The 15,053-nt window shown below is 42.5% G+C and overlaps 2 long non-coding RNA genes across 2 annotated transcripts in view; one reads left to right on the top strand and one right to left on the bottom strand.

The window, feature by feature from the left end:
- The window catches only part of LOC142658152 (uncharacterized), a 107,003-nt gene extending 99,508 nt beyond the window's left edge, over nt 1-7,495 (bottom strand). The window contains exon 1 of the long non-coding RNA XR_012850043.1: nt 7,098-7,495. This is a non-coding gene — a long non-coding RNA (uncharacterized LOC142658152). The remainder of the gene's footprint in view (nt 1-7,097) is intronic.
- The window catches only part of LOC142658154 (uncharacterized), a 43,800-nt gene continuing 36,035 nt past the window's right edge, over nt 7,289-15,053 (top strand). Inside the window, exon 1 of the long non-coding RNA XR_012850046.1 lies at nt 7,289-7,396. This is a non-coding gene — a long non-coding RNA (uncharacterized LOC142658154). The remainder of the gene's footprint in view (nt 7,397-15,053) is intronic.

The raw sequence follows: 15,053 nt of genomic DNA, 5'->3' as shown, positions 1-15,053 counted from the left end.
GGTTGAAGTGGATAAGTCTATAATATTTAGTTTGGGGTTTTATGATTCGTGGGTGGCCTGTCCTGGATACTAATTTACTCTGCCGAAATCTCAATGACCACTAATATTACCTATGTGGTCTGATGGTCTTGAACACTTGTAAGAAAAACATTGGGGGGAAATGATCTCTGATTACTCTATTTTGTTTTCTTAAAGTAGTGTTTATGAATGTGAGATGGCTCTACTATGGTAAAGGACTTGCAAGGATTTATTTTTTATCTGTGTCATATCTGGTCTAAAAAATATAAGTAATGTAACATGCAATGAGCAGCACGGTGGCTCAGTACTTAGCATTATTTCCTTGCCAAACTGGGGTCCTGGGTTTAAATCTGACCAAGGACAACATTTCCATTGTATTTGTATGCTAAACCTATATTTGTATGGGTTTCCCCCACTCCAAACACATATAGACTGGGAATTCTGCAGAAAGTCTGGCGCTATATAAACAACATAAATATATACGAAGCATAAATAATGAATAGCTTTCACGTGATTGGCACATCTGAACGGTTAACAGTAAATACATGGCAGTCAATTGTAGGGAAGGGATAATTATGTTGTATGTTTAAATAATTACTCAATAATTTATTTATGTGAAATAAGTAAAGGGACAAAAACATTCATGATATCTTTCAATGGGAAAATTGAAAGACCACAAACACAACAAACAAAAATCCTGGATACTGTATGTTCAAGTAATCAGCAAATGCTACCCCCCTCCAAATATATTTTTTTATGCGTTCTGCTAAGCAGAATAATGATAATGTATTGTTCTTGTATATGTGTGTAAGATGTGAACTTTGGACATATTAGATAATTCAAACTTTTTGAAACTTTTTAGCTTGGAATCAAATGTCAATGGGCCATCGTCTCCTTGTTTCACCAGTTGTCTTAGATCTAATAAAAGAGCCATTTACAACAATGTGTATTTCAAATCTAACAAGCACAGCCAAAAGTAAACTCTTTGTCCTAAGTCCTAGGTTTACCTGTTCTCCATAATTGTCATCAGTTGTCTAAGGCTACAGTCAGACGAGCGTGTGCGATTTGCACTCGTAAAAAAATGCAGCAAATTTTCTACATTTCATGTCCATGCGCCATCCGTTGCGAATTGGTATCAGTGTGCTTTGCATGTGGCATGCGTTTTTCACATCCGTGCAAGCACTTCTATTTTTTTTTTCTCTGCATTTCTTTAGTAACTGATGTTATCAGTGTGGGTTTCCCGCACCCATAGACTTCAAAGGGCGACTAAGAGCGTAAAAACGCAGCAATATAGGACATGCATTGAGTTTCACACGGCGGACACTCGCTGTGTGAAAACTCATGTCTGAATAGCCCCATTGAAATGAATGGGTCATGTGCTGCTGTCTGTTATTTCAATGCACAACACACGGACAAGGAACACGCTCGTCTGAATGAGCCCTTACTCTGCACAGTTGTTACTTTGGTTATGCTTTGCTGGTGACCTCATTCCATTGTCATAACAAATTCAATAACCTTTAATATAATTAAAATGTATCTCTAATTGTCTGCATTTTCATTATATATGTCCACTATTGGAAATACTCCTGCAGGAGATCCTGCCATAAGTTGGGACAGTAGACCCAGTGATGATCTTGATGTCCACCAGCCAACGTTACCATTTATGCTATTTTTTTATTTTTTCTATGGGAGATTAAAATGGAAGTTAGGCTCTGTTCACACTAGCATTATAGCTTCCGTTTATCATGGAACATTTACATCTATGCTGGATACTGGCAAATCCTGATGTACCCCATTGACTTTAATGGAGTCCGACAGGGCTTCCCCAATGAACTACATTAACACTAGTGTGAACAGAGCTTAACTATAGACGGTGCAATTATTACAGTTATGTCTGGACTGGTACCTGAAGAGACCCGATGGCACCACTGCCACATAGGACACCAGTGCTATAAATTAAAACTTACTGGTCAGTGCTCCGGTCCTGATTTTACATCTAATTCTTCATGTTATCTCATAGATGTTACACATTTTTTTTTAAAAGTCTGTAGTCGGTTTATGGAATTTGGTTTCCCCGTGGCCACTGTGCTGTCACTTTACATTAGCCCTGCTTATCTAAATCTAAGGCTAGCGATTTCATCTCTAATCTTCCTTCTATCAAGTCTTCCATAACCATAGTCACCCAAAACTAAGAAGCCTTTTGTAATTCATTCAGTAGTGCTGCAAGAAACATGGTGTGGTAACCTTTGTCACCAACAATGAGACCACTGCAGAACTCATCATGGAAATGAGAGCTGACTAGAACGGTAAACTTTGGGAGAAGTGAGTAGAGATTTTGGAATCTCCTGCCAAAAACGAAAATTGAAATTGACTTTACCATTTACATCATGTTATTGCCCTTTTCCTTTGAACGTTCAAGTTTAAACATTTCCATTACCAAGCAAATGCTTAGGTCTCACGTACACACCGTAGATGATAAATGAAGGGGTGTCACTGTACATATGGTTGGTTCCAGGGTTTAGAAGCCTCATTTGTTTCTCGTTGTGTAGTTATGAAGAGGTTAAACTAATTAAATCTAGTGCACTTTATTAAGACAGATTAGGAACCCTAAAGAAAACACTTGAGCATTTGACACAGAAAAGTGGCCCGCTGCATCAAGCCCCCACTCTACCATTTATCAAAGAGATTTTTCATCACCCAGCACATCTGCAGCCTTCAGACTAAATTCTGGCAACTGCTCCTCTCATCACCAAGAGAAAAGACCTTGGACATATCCCAGGATAGAAAAAAGTTGACCCCTATTGATTCCCATTTCTCACACAGAACGATTCCTTTTACATTCTGTAATGACATTTTTATATATAAGAGAGATTACAAACATCAACCAGAAATTGTCCTTTGATATGACCACTGGAATGTAGTGCTAAAAGTTATCAAATGAAAAATTTGTAGGATCCAAAGAGCCTAGATAAACAGATTGCTTCTAGGGTGTCATCAAATCTAAAGGTAATGATTTTATCTCTAGAGGAGAATGGTACTGAGTACAGAGCAGGTCATTTCAGTCGGCATAGAATACATGCAGGACACTCCTTTAACAGTTATTACATGACTATAGAAACTTAAGGCTTTGGTGGTTTTGCATGGTTGGCCATACATTTTTTGCTAAAAGTATTAAATGTGTTGATATCTTTTTGACCAGCTCATGATCATTTCAAACGAATGGAGTTATCTCATCAGACAACCACTTTGTACAATGATACAGTCCCGGGGATAAGCGGATATTACTGGAGGAAGTTGCAACTGGCCATACATTTCACTACAGGGGCAATGAAACGTGCACATAATCTGTTCTTTACAAGGACTCTACAATGGACCAGGGGACATTCATTGTGAGTGGAAGAAAGGCGTTTCAGACTTCAATATAGGAAAAGGTTCTTTACAGTTAAACTGGTCAAACAATAGAATGCCCGACCCCAAGAGGTAGTAATGGCACATAATACACAGTCGAGTCATATTATTATGACCGGCGGCTAATATCCAGAGTAACCTAAATGTGCAGCACAGACAGCAGCTAGACGGGCTGGGAGTGACTCAATAAGGTGCTGGTCGGTTGTCTCCGGTATCTGGCGCCTCGCTGACGGCAGTGCATTCCACATTTGCAGGAGGGTGCGTTGGGGAGGATCCATAGAGTGAATAAGAGGATCGAGTTGGTCCCACAGATGCTCAATTGGGTTAAATTCGGGAAAATTAGGGGGCCAGGGAAGTACTTGGAAGTCTTGGTCATGCTCTTCCAACCACTGTCGGACATTTTTAGCCGTGTGACATGTCGCATTAGCTTGCTGGAAGATTTCATCTGCCCCAGGGAAGACAAACAGCATGTATGGGTGGACGTGATGTGCAACAATGGATTCATACACAAATTGGTTCAGAGTGCCTTCCACATGGATAAGTGGGCCCGGGGAATGCCATAAAAAACTTCCCCAGACCATAACGCTGCCGCCACCGGCTTGCGTTCTTCCAACAATGGTTGCAGGGTGTTTGTTCTCTGATGTTTCTCGTCTGACTCATCAATGTCCATCCATTCGATGAAGTAGAAAACGTGACTCATCAAAGAAGGCAACCCTTTGTCAATCATCGGTGGTCCAATTCTAATACTGGCGTGCAAATTGAAGCCTTTTTTTCCGATGCACCTTTGTTACATAGGAGCAGTGACCATCCGTATACTTCGGAGCCCCATACGCAGTAGGGTTCACCGAACTGTTGTTTTAGACACATGTCTGGTAGCCTTCTGTTTCATTTTCATGGTGAGCTGCTCCATTGTAGCACGTCATTTGGCCCTCGCGCACCATCGTAGCCGACGTTCACCTCTCACATCAATGGCGCGTGGCGCAGTTTCCACATTGGTTATTCCCAATGATGCAATTTGTCCACTCACGATATACTTTCACCACAGCAGCACGCGGACAGTTCACAAACTGCACTGTTTGAGAAATACTCCCGTCCTTGACATGAAAGCCAATAAAACATCCTTTTTTGCAACTCTGATAAATCGCCCCTTTTACCCATAGTAACAACGAGTGATATGTGATCAGACAGTCTATCGCACACCTTGTATACCACCAAGCCAGCCCACGACACATCACTTCCTTCATGGGCTAAGCGCTGCCAATGGTGAAAGTAGGAGGTGGTCATAATAATGGAACTCGACTGTGTATATAAGCATTTAAAAAAGGGCTAGACGATTACTTACTGACAAATGGCATTGAGGGTTACAATTAATCAAGCAATGAATGACACGTGATTTATTGAGAAAGGTTGGACTTGATGGACCTGTGTCTTTTTTCAACCCATGTGATGTAATATCAAATAAATGGTCCACCATGTAACAGATATCCAAGACAGACGTGAAAGAAGTATTCGGCACACTCTTGGAAAAGTGAAAAATTTTATTTTGATTTTCCCTGTGATGCCAGTGGCTTAAGTGCAATGTTTCGGTCATGCGACCTTAATCAGGCACTAAGGAGAAATACCGTATTTTTCGGACTATAAGACTCAGTTTTTAGCAAGAACAAATCTTGCTAAAAAGTCCCTGCGTCTTATAGTCTGCAGTCAAGGGACCCGGGCCTCATGACCGCGTCATTACTTAACCCCTTCCCGACCCATGACATGCTGGCACATCATGGAGCGTGGGAGGGGTTTGCTGTATGGAGCGGGCTCACGCGCTAAGCCAGCTCCATACACTGCAGGTGTCATCTTCTGACACGCTGCTATAACGGCCAGGAACAGCAATTTCACTGTTCCTGTCAGTTTAAAGGGCTTGTGCCATAAAACACATGTATGCCACAGGATAGGGCATACATGTGTGATCGATAAGGAGAACGGGGACCGAAAGTTACCAAGAGTGCTGCGTGAGAAGCTGTGGCTTCTGCGTTCTGTGTCCGGCAGCTTCATAGAGATCAATGGGATTCTTCTGCGCATGTGTGAGCGACTCTCCATTGAGCTGCGGAACAGATAAGCTGGACACAGAACCCAGAAGTCCAGGCATCTCATGTAGCGCTCTGGGTGACTTTCGCTCCCCTATTCTCCTTATTGCTGGGGGTCCCAGCGGTCGGACCCCCAGCAATCTCACATGTAGCCCCTATCCTGTGGATATGGGATAAATGTGTTTTATGGCAAACACCTTTAACTAGTTAAATGCCGCGGCATTTATAGGGGTTTTTCTATGAAGGACATTTATGACATATCCACAGGATATGTCGTAAATGTCAAATAGATGCAGGTCCCACCTCTGGGACCCGCACCTATCTCTAGAACGGGGCCCCCTAAACCCTGTTCTAGCTTTCTGTGCTCTCCGGCCACTTGGTTACATGTGGAGTTACTGAAACAGCGTAACTCGTGGAACTACGCTGTTTCCGTAACTCCCATAGAACTGAACAGCAGTTATGGAAAAAGCATAGATTGCATGCTACGCTGCTTCCGTAACTGCCGTTCACTACTATGGGAGTTGGGGAAACAGCGTAGTTACGCTGTTTCAGTAACTCCACATGTAACCAAGTGGCCGCTGGTTCAAGTCCCGTAGGGGAACTAATAAAATGTGTAAAGAAAAAAAAAATGTTAGATAAATTTTCAGGAGTGTAAAAAAAAAATAATATTAAAAGTTTAAAAAAACACCTGTTCCCATTTTTCCCCAGGCACAATGTAAAAAATAAAATAATTTGGTATCGCTGTGTCCGTAAAAGTTCAATCTATTACAATATACCATTATTTAAATCGCATGGTGAGTTTAAAAATGTAAAACATCAAAATAGTTTTTTGGTCACCTTAGTGCTTAAAATATGAAATTAAGAAAAAGTGATAAAAAAAATCGTATGTACCAAAAAATCATGCCAATAAAACTACAGCTCATCCCGCAAAAAATAAGCCCTCACACCGCTCAATCGATGAAAAAAACTAAAAATAATTTTGCCTCCTATTTTCTGTTGTCTAAAACCTGGGTGTGTCTTATGGTCAGGTGCGTCTTATAGTCCGAAAAATACGGTATACAGGTGATATAGACACATATAAACAAATTCCATATACATAATTAGGATATAGTATATTCATAGTTCCAATTATATACATATATATACAGACACTATCTTGAAAAAGATAGAAATACATAGAAAAAGGCAATTAAAACAAGAGCATTGCAGAGTAACAAATGTACAGGACAAGGTCATATTACAAACAAGTGCATGATGCAAGCCACGGAGCAGCAAGTGGCGTATATAGGTTCAGAGGAAGTCATATGAATCCTGCTAGTGTCTAAGTAAAATTTATTAAGGAGGTAATAGACATAGATAAATTGTACTGCATAACATAGGATCATACACAATCAGGTAGGCAAGGCCAGCACTGCTGGTATATGTAAAACAGGTTCCCAGAGGAAACATAGCTGGAGATCATGACCATGATCAAGAGATAGTTTTGGAGCACACACAAATAGCATATGAGGCCAGGACATAGATGGGTAATGAAGTACAAAAAGAGTTTACATAGCAGTGCAAAAAATACAAGTCAATTATATGAAAGTCTCTTACCTGAGCCGCTCTGGGGACTGTTTAGGGGGTTTACTGGCGCTGGTTGTATAATAGTGGCTTCCATCTGGAAAAAGGCGCTAGTTGTCCCTGTTTATGTGCTTCCATAAATAGAGGAACCGTCTGTATCTCACGTCCAGTGCGCGCCTTGTGACGTCACTTTTGACATCGGCGCATGCGCAGTGGGAAGAACGGCGGAATTGCCGTGCGTTCCACTGTAACTAAGGATGCAGAGGCGTGGACCGCATCGTGGCATAGTGGCGTCGGCAGAGCATTGTAAGCAACGATGTTGCCATGGAGACGTAAGTATGTACGTTTTTTGAGCTACTCCATTCTCATTTCACGTCAGTTCCCCTTTCCATTTATGCCCTCTACCTCCAAGATATCACCGAAGGTATCTAGTGCTATCTGAACACCTATATACAGATGTCCAGACAGAGTAAGGCGTTATTCAGACGAACGTATACGTCCGTGTGCTGTCCGTTAGAGCAATCGACAGCACAGGGACCTATGTAATTCAATGGGGCTATTTTGACATGCCTGATTTTCCACGTAGCGTGTCTCCGCTGCAAAAACATAACTGCATGTCCTATTCTAGTCCGTTTTTGGGTCAATGGGTGCATGAAAATCACGGACAGCACATGGACGTCTTTCGTGTGCTGTCCGTGATTCACGCACCAGTTGCAAAAATGCAGAGAAAAAAATAAAGAAATAAATAAAAAAATGTGCACCAACACTGACATTAAAAACTGATGCCACACGGAGCTGCAAGTCAGGAAAAGCGCTGCGTTTTTTGCGGACGCAAAACGGACACGTTCGTCTGAATAAGACCTAAGAGCTAGTCTTTACTTGTGCTGTGGGAGACAACCAGTTTAAATACCGCTTTATATAGAAAAAGAAAATCACAGTAATGGCGCCAATAATTTGTAGATACTTTATTGTCAATGAATGAATGTTTTTCCACAGTGAATTTTTGTTGTGTTTTTTCTTGCTCGCAGAGATACCCAGGGAAAAGATTGCAGTTTTGATTTACGGTATGGTCCCATGTAGCGCCGTCCGCATGCAGACGTAACCATGCCCACATGCGGTGACTAACGGTCGCATGATTTTTCCGCTAATTACCTGGCAAAATTGTGCAGAAATTGGCCACTGCAATTGAGTGTGGTTTCGAATGCATGCGGACTGTGTTATATGCAGAGGCGTAGCTAGGTTCTCCAGCACCCGGGGCAAAGATTCAGTTTGGTGCCCCCCCAACCTCTTTCCCGACATCTCCTTCCCCCTCGCCGTGTTTGTTTTCTCTACCAATCAATCACGTGTTATTTATTTTCCACATTTCTTTTTATGTAACTCGAGCATACAAAAATTTGTACAGAAGAGTGCTCAGTACATATATACAGCTCCAAGCTCCAGAACCAAGCTCAATACATATATACAGCTCCAGAACCAAGCTCAATACATATATACAGCACCAGCACAAATACAGCTAAATTTAGTGCAACCCCTGACATATAGGTTCACACTAAATGGTTTCCAGCTCCCAGCATGGCCCGAAAAATGGTAAGGATATGCTGGGAGATGCTGTTTCACAAAAAATAAATCATATCATAATCATCTCGCTGCAGATCATACAGTGACTACAGTGCTGATTAGAGGCAGAACAAACATTTACATTAAGTGACTCACCGGTGATGTCTCAGATTCTAGTTCTTTTTCTCCATCCGGTCCAGACCTCTATGATGACTTCTCCCGGTCACAGCCCATTTCTGCAGTTTGCCGCTCACATGTCTTCAGCTTCTCACTTTTCCAACATTTCTACACCTATAAACAAAGATAAAGTTATAATTATACCAGACACTACGCCCCTAAATATAATAGCGCCATACACTGCACCGCTAATTCTAATAGCACCATACACGGTGTCCTACACACACACACACACACTGTGCCCCCTGTAGATAGTGTCTGCCATAGAGCCCCCTGTAGATAGTGCCCCCATATAGCCCCATGTAGATAGTGTCTGCCATAGAGCCCCCTGTAGATAGTGCCCCCATAGAGCCCCCTGTAGATAGTGCCCCCATATAGCCCACCCCTGCATATAGTGTCCCACAAATAGCTCCCCCTATAGTGCTCTACAGATAGCCCACCCCTGTATATAGCCCCCTGTAGATATAGCCCACCCCTCTATATAGTGCTCCACATATAGTCCACCCCTGTATATAGTGCTCCACAGATAGCCCACCCCTGTATATAGCCCCCCTGAAGATATAGCCCACCCCTGTATATAGTGCTCCATAGATTGCCCACCCCTGTATATAGTCCCCCTGTAGATATAGCCCACCCCTGTATATAGTGCTCCATAGATCGCCCACCCCTGTATATAGCCCCCCCCCCACAGATATAGCCCACCCCTGTATATAGCCGCCCTGTAGATATAACCCACCCCTGTATATAGTGCTCCATAGATCGCCCACCCCTGTATATAGCCCCCTGCAGATATAGCCCATCCCTGTATATAGCCCCCCTGTAGATATAGCCCACCCCTGTATATGGTGCTCCATAGATAGCTCACCCCAGTATATAGCCCCCCCTGTAGATAGACACCCCCATAGATAAAGCCCCCCCGTGTAGATAAAGCCCCCCATAGATAAATTCCCCCGTAGATAAAGCCCCACCGTGTAGATAAAGTCCCACCGTAGATAAAGTCCCCCTTGTAGATAAAGCCCCCCCATGTAGATAAAGTCCCCCTTGTAGATAAAGCCCCCCTGTAGATACAGCCACACACATTTTTATTACAATTAAAAAAAAAAAACTGTTCAAACTCACCTTAATCCCACTCCCACGCCGTCCGGCAGCCATGGAGACCTGCTCTCTTCTGCGCAGGTCTCCTGGGGGTTGAACGAAGCGTCTATGAAAGGCGCTGATTGGCTGGGCAGGATGACTTTGCCTGTCACTCAGAGCCTTTCAGCGACGGAAGCGCGATAGCGCTTCTCTGGAACAAAAGAGCTGAATAGCCGGGAACGGAACTGGAGCTAGTTGCAGGACTTTGGTGCAAGGTGGTTCTCCAAGGATTTTTGCTCGGACTAGATAGATAAAAACCAAGCAAATAAATTAATAAATATAGAAATCACCAGAGTAAGTGGTTGCTGGTCGGAGTGGGGCAAACCATAGTTATCTAGCCTTGGTGGTCAATGATTGACAAAGTTGAATCATTATTGGAGAAATAAAATTGTAGCCTGACAAGCAGGGGTCAGCAATAAATTGGCAGTGCAGGGGAAAATTAAAGATAGGATTGAGTTAATGGTCAGAAGATTGGCAACAGTCATGCAGTATCACAGGGCTAAGTAGGAAACTGGCACCATGAGAACTTAACATGTGCTCACACATTCTAATTATATGAACGGTTAAACTCAACAAAAGTGATAGCCCCTAATGGCAAATGATTTGTTCCAAAGTCAAGTTCAGATGGGGTCGTCTATTTGGGAGCTCATCATTTGTTTTAGGGATATTACGGATAATCTGTGGACCCATTCTTTTCTATAGGCCACGGACACCTTTCCGTATATGAACGGATGTGTGTCCAGGCCGTATAAATTATCTACAAAATATAGGCTCGGACTTGCTCATAGAAGTTTATGGGCACGTGCAAAATAGAGGACGCCTACGGATGTGCATCTGAAGCTGTCCGCTATTGCGGAAGTATTGCTATACGACGGCGGGGATTCCCCAAGAAAATGGTGCCTGAGCGACCATGTGACCTTTTCAAGGGGTGACATCATTTGTAGCCTCCCGGTTTTTTTACGGAACCGTCAAAACGGAGGCACTACAGACTGTATTTGCAGACAGCGTGCCAAATATGCGGTTGGCTTGCGGATGACTTACGAATGACTACAGAGCCGTATTTATGGACAGTAAAAAGCACTACAGTCGTTTGCATGAGGCCTTAGAAGGACCCTGTTTTCTTGCTAAAGTTTGGACCCAATAGAGGGTTACGTGATCCTCAGGTGGGCCAGTTTGTCCCTGCTACAGTGTGGTCTACTGGTCTTATCATTAGGAATTACATTTTTTTTCATCCCACCTTGCTGATTTCCCATAATTCCATTTCTAACATCCTACCTAAGAATTGAACTTCTTGGTTTATGAATAGGATGTAAGAACTACAGTACTAACACATATACCGGCAGGGCATTTACATAACAATGTAGATTTATATGCCATTTCGAGTCTCTTCTAAGCCGGGAGTCAACCTCTACGGGCACTGCTTGTCAGTATTTGTCACTTGGCATCTACTACCCATGTTGGAGACCAAGATAATCCAGAAATGGCTGAATAGAATATTAAAATAATCCACACAATTTGGTAACTCAGGAACTCAACATTTATTTTTCCTCTACTTTTGGTGGAAATGCTCTTTATGACAAAGAACTATTTAAAATATAAAAAGGTATTTTATAATGAAATTCAGTAACCATCTGATGATGGGAAGTATACTGCTAAGTGCTTCTCTGAGCTACTATGACTGATATACTTATACTTAGCACTGAAGAATCCTTGGAAGAGATTTAAAAATCCTTGGCAACAATGGAGCTGGAGCATTGCATTGTGGTCAAGTCATCGTAACAAAATGTTCACAAAGGCATCTGAAAGGCATTAACAATTACAGATACAGGTGGTATCGCATTAACAGCACCATCTGATAATGTGGCAGAAAAGCGCTGTCCTTCTAAAAGGATAAAAAAAAGTAGACTAAAAATGTGAAAGAAATTAACTATTAAAGCCTACTATTCACAACCAATGTTTTATTATTGTGTTATTGCATCTGAAATTTTAAAAAAAAATGAAGCAACTTTGTAAATAATCTTGATTAAAAATCTCATACCGTTTTGTGTCTATAGCTCCTATGAAGAACTATGCGTCTCCATGGTAATAAATTAGAAACAAAACCTGCATACTTTTTCCCTGCTATTTTTATCCCTTCCACCTGTCTCTTTTTCTTGTTAATTTACTAAATGTTAGCAAGAAGAAAGGGAAGGGAATATGATTACCACATCACACCAAAGAATTTATTTGTAATCTGTCATCATGGGGACATATAGGTCTACATAGGAGCTGTAGACACAAAATAGCAAAATATTTTGAATACATTTTTAGCTATAACTAAAAACTCTGGTAAATATATTCTTATGCAAAAGAATTTCTATCCAATATACATATGCCGTTATTGATTAATTAGGGTATTGTACTAAGAATGGCAAAGTTTTGCCCAATTTGGCAAAACGTTGGTTGGACAAGGCCCTGTGTGGCCAAAAAATTCTCATTCTTTGTAACTTGCCCACATTGATACTGGTACATCAAAAAAGTAGAAATATGTTTGGCACAAAAAGGGGCTCACGTGTCAATATAGAGTAGACAATGGTGTCCTATTTTTGATTTTTTTTCAAAAGGTTTTCGGCTTGGCATCATCATACCCTAAATTTATAAAGCTCTGATATATTTTTCTATGCCAAAAAACTGCTGCCAATACTAACCCCTGTAGAAGAGTTTTTAAAAAGGCAGTTCTTTTTGAAACGTAAAATTTTCTGCCCAAAAAAAAATCTATTGTAAAAATGAAACTTACTTCAAATGCATCCCATAATGACAGGACCGAAGCTTTAAAACTGAAGATGCTTGTTCACATTGATGCCTGGACATAAAGTTATTTAAGTTATAAAAACTTTTGCAACAATTTTTTATTATTACTCCAATAAATCTGAAATAAAAGAAAATATGCAGCTTTGTAAATAGTCTGAATTAAAAATACGCTACAGACTGTCAAGATGCGGGGTGTGGACCCACTGGGCCGAACCGCGTAGCGGGATGGCAGCTGGCCAAACAGGTAAGTACAGAGTTCAATAGTTCAGCAAGGGTACCTGAGGCAATCGTAGGCAGTAGCGGGACAGGCACGTCCAGGACCAGGCGGCGGGAAGTTGTCAGGTGAGGCGTAGCAGATCAAGTGTAGACTGTAGCACAGCACGGCAATAGCACTAGGTAGCACGGAAACAGGATACAGGAGCAAGGTACACTGGGAAACTGGAAGACACTGGGAGACCATAAGCACGACAAACAATGGGTAACGAACAACGCTCTGGCAAAGAGCAAGAGGGCAGAGCCCTTTTTATAGCCCAGGGCATCCTGGACTAGATTGCAAAAATGCACGCACTGGCCCTTTAAGGCCGTGCACGCGTGGGCGCGCGCGCTCGCCGGAGACACTCGGAATCCGGAAGTGAGTGCCGGTGCCTAACAGGAGGACGATGCTGCAACGAAGTAAGATGTCCATGGCCACGGCCGTCGAGGTTAATGACCGCCGGAGACACTCGGAATCCGGAAGTGAGTGCCGGCGAGGTTAATGACCGACGGACCGTGGCCATAGACATTACACAGTCTTGTGTATACAGCTCCTACACAGACCTATGTGTCCATATGGTTACAGGCTACAAACCCTGTGTATATGGTGATCCACTCGTCATGTATTAATCTACTCCCTCTTCTATTATCCATAGGTTAGCAAGAAGAGGAGCGTAGGAATGGAGCATCACATGACTAAGGGAGTACATATGTCTGCATAGGAGCTGTAGACATAAAACGGTAGGAGATTTTTTTTATCAAGATTTAAATTCTATGTGCACTAGAGCAATACAAAAAAAATGGCTGCAAATGTTCATGTATATTTTTATATACTCATACAGATACCGGTAAGATGCTCCTTCTAGTCCTTTCTAAAAGCATGAGAGGATCCTATTGATATTTTGAAGTCCTATTAGACACGATTACCAGCTCCCAGAGTCAAGACTTTTCCTTTGTGCTCTTCTCTTATACATCGTTCTTGAGTCTCCCAGGCTTTAAATGACTGTGAAAAATGTATTGCTTGAGAGATATTAGACATGAGTATTGCACTGACCACAAACGTTAAAGGACCACATCCGTTTCCTAGAAATGAGAATCTATCAAATCCCCCTATTGCTACTATCATCACACTTGTCTGTACTTGACTTTAAAACAATTTACTTCGACCTTGAACGATGTCCTTTTTGCTAAATATCATGTGTCAATTTTACATTAGTGTTTGCAGGACAATGTCTAGACTATCTGGTTTCCAGGATGAAGCATGAACAGGCACCCCACTCTCTTCTGCTCCAACTGTGGAAATGAGTGGTGGGGCTTTTTCATGCACTTCTTTTCTTAAAGTGCTGTTATCAAAAGGTAAATGCATCTCAAAGACAGAAAGATCTATAAAGGGTCAAACCACTGGGCACTAAGTGTATCCACCACAACCAGACTTCCACCACTAACACCCTACTGTCAACCAATCAGAATTTCAACAAACTTACTTGTTGCTGATTGGCTGACCGCAATGTGGTTAGGAGGAATTCCAGCACACTGCAACTCCCAGGTGGCCAACTCATTGACTTGGTGGAAACAATGTGCAGCTTCCCAAACTTTGGTTTGGATCAGGTGGGAGGCAAGCGAGTAACTATGAGGGGGTGCAGAGTGTAAAGGATCTGCCAGGCACTACGTCTGGGTATACTCCCAGGATTAATCAGTCGACACCTGATGCCAGACCTCTGAGACTGACACCTGCTCCCACCAATCAGGGTGGCAGGCTCAGGAGTGGGAGAGCCTATCGCGGCCTGGTCAGTCAGAGTTAGCTCCGCCCCCTGTCCATTTATACCTGCCGTTTTCTCTTCCTCCTTGCTTGTTATTCTTCTTGGATTCCTGGCCCCATTGCTGCCTTGCTCCAGCCTGCTTCTGCCGTGCTTCTGCCTTGCTTCAGTTCCGTTTATCCTGCGTTGCTCTGCCCCTGGCTTGCTTCTGCTCCGTGCTCCCGTTTGTATACTCCACTACTTCCTGATCCTGACTGGCTCATTCACCGCTCCGTTTCCTCGCGGCGTTCCGTGGGCTACTGTATTCCCTTGCGTGTTCCCT

This window comes from Rhinoderma darwinii, chromosome 7 (assembly GCF_050947455.1).
Source record: "Rhinoderma darwinii isolate aRhiDar2 chromosome 7, aRhiDar2.hap1, whole genome shotgun sequence".
Classification (NCBI taxonomy): domain Eukaryota; kingdom Metazoa; phylum Chordata; class Amphibia; order Anura; family Rhinodermatidae; genus Rhinoderma; species Rhinoderma darwinii.
The sequence above is the reverse complement of the archived record's forward strand: the minus strand, read 5'-3'. Positions and strand labels throughout refer to the sequence as shown.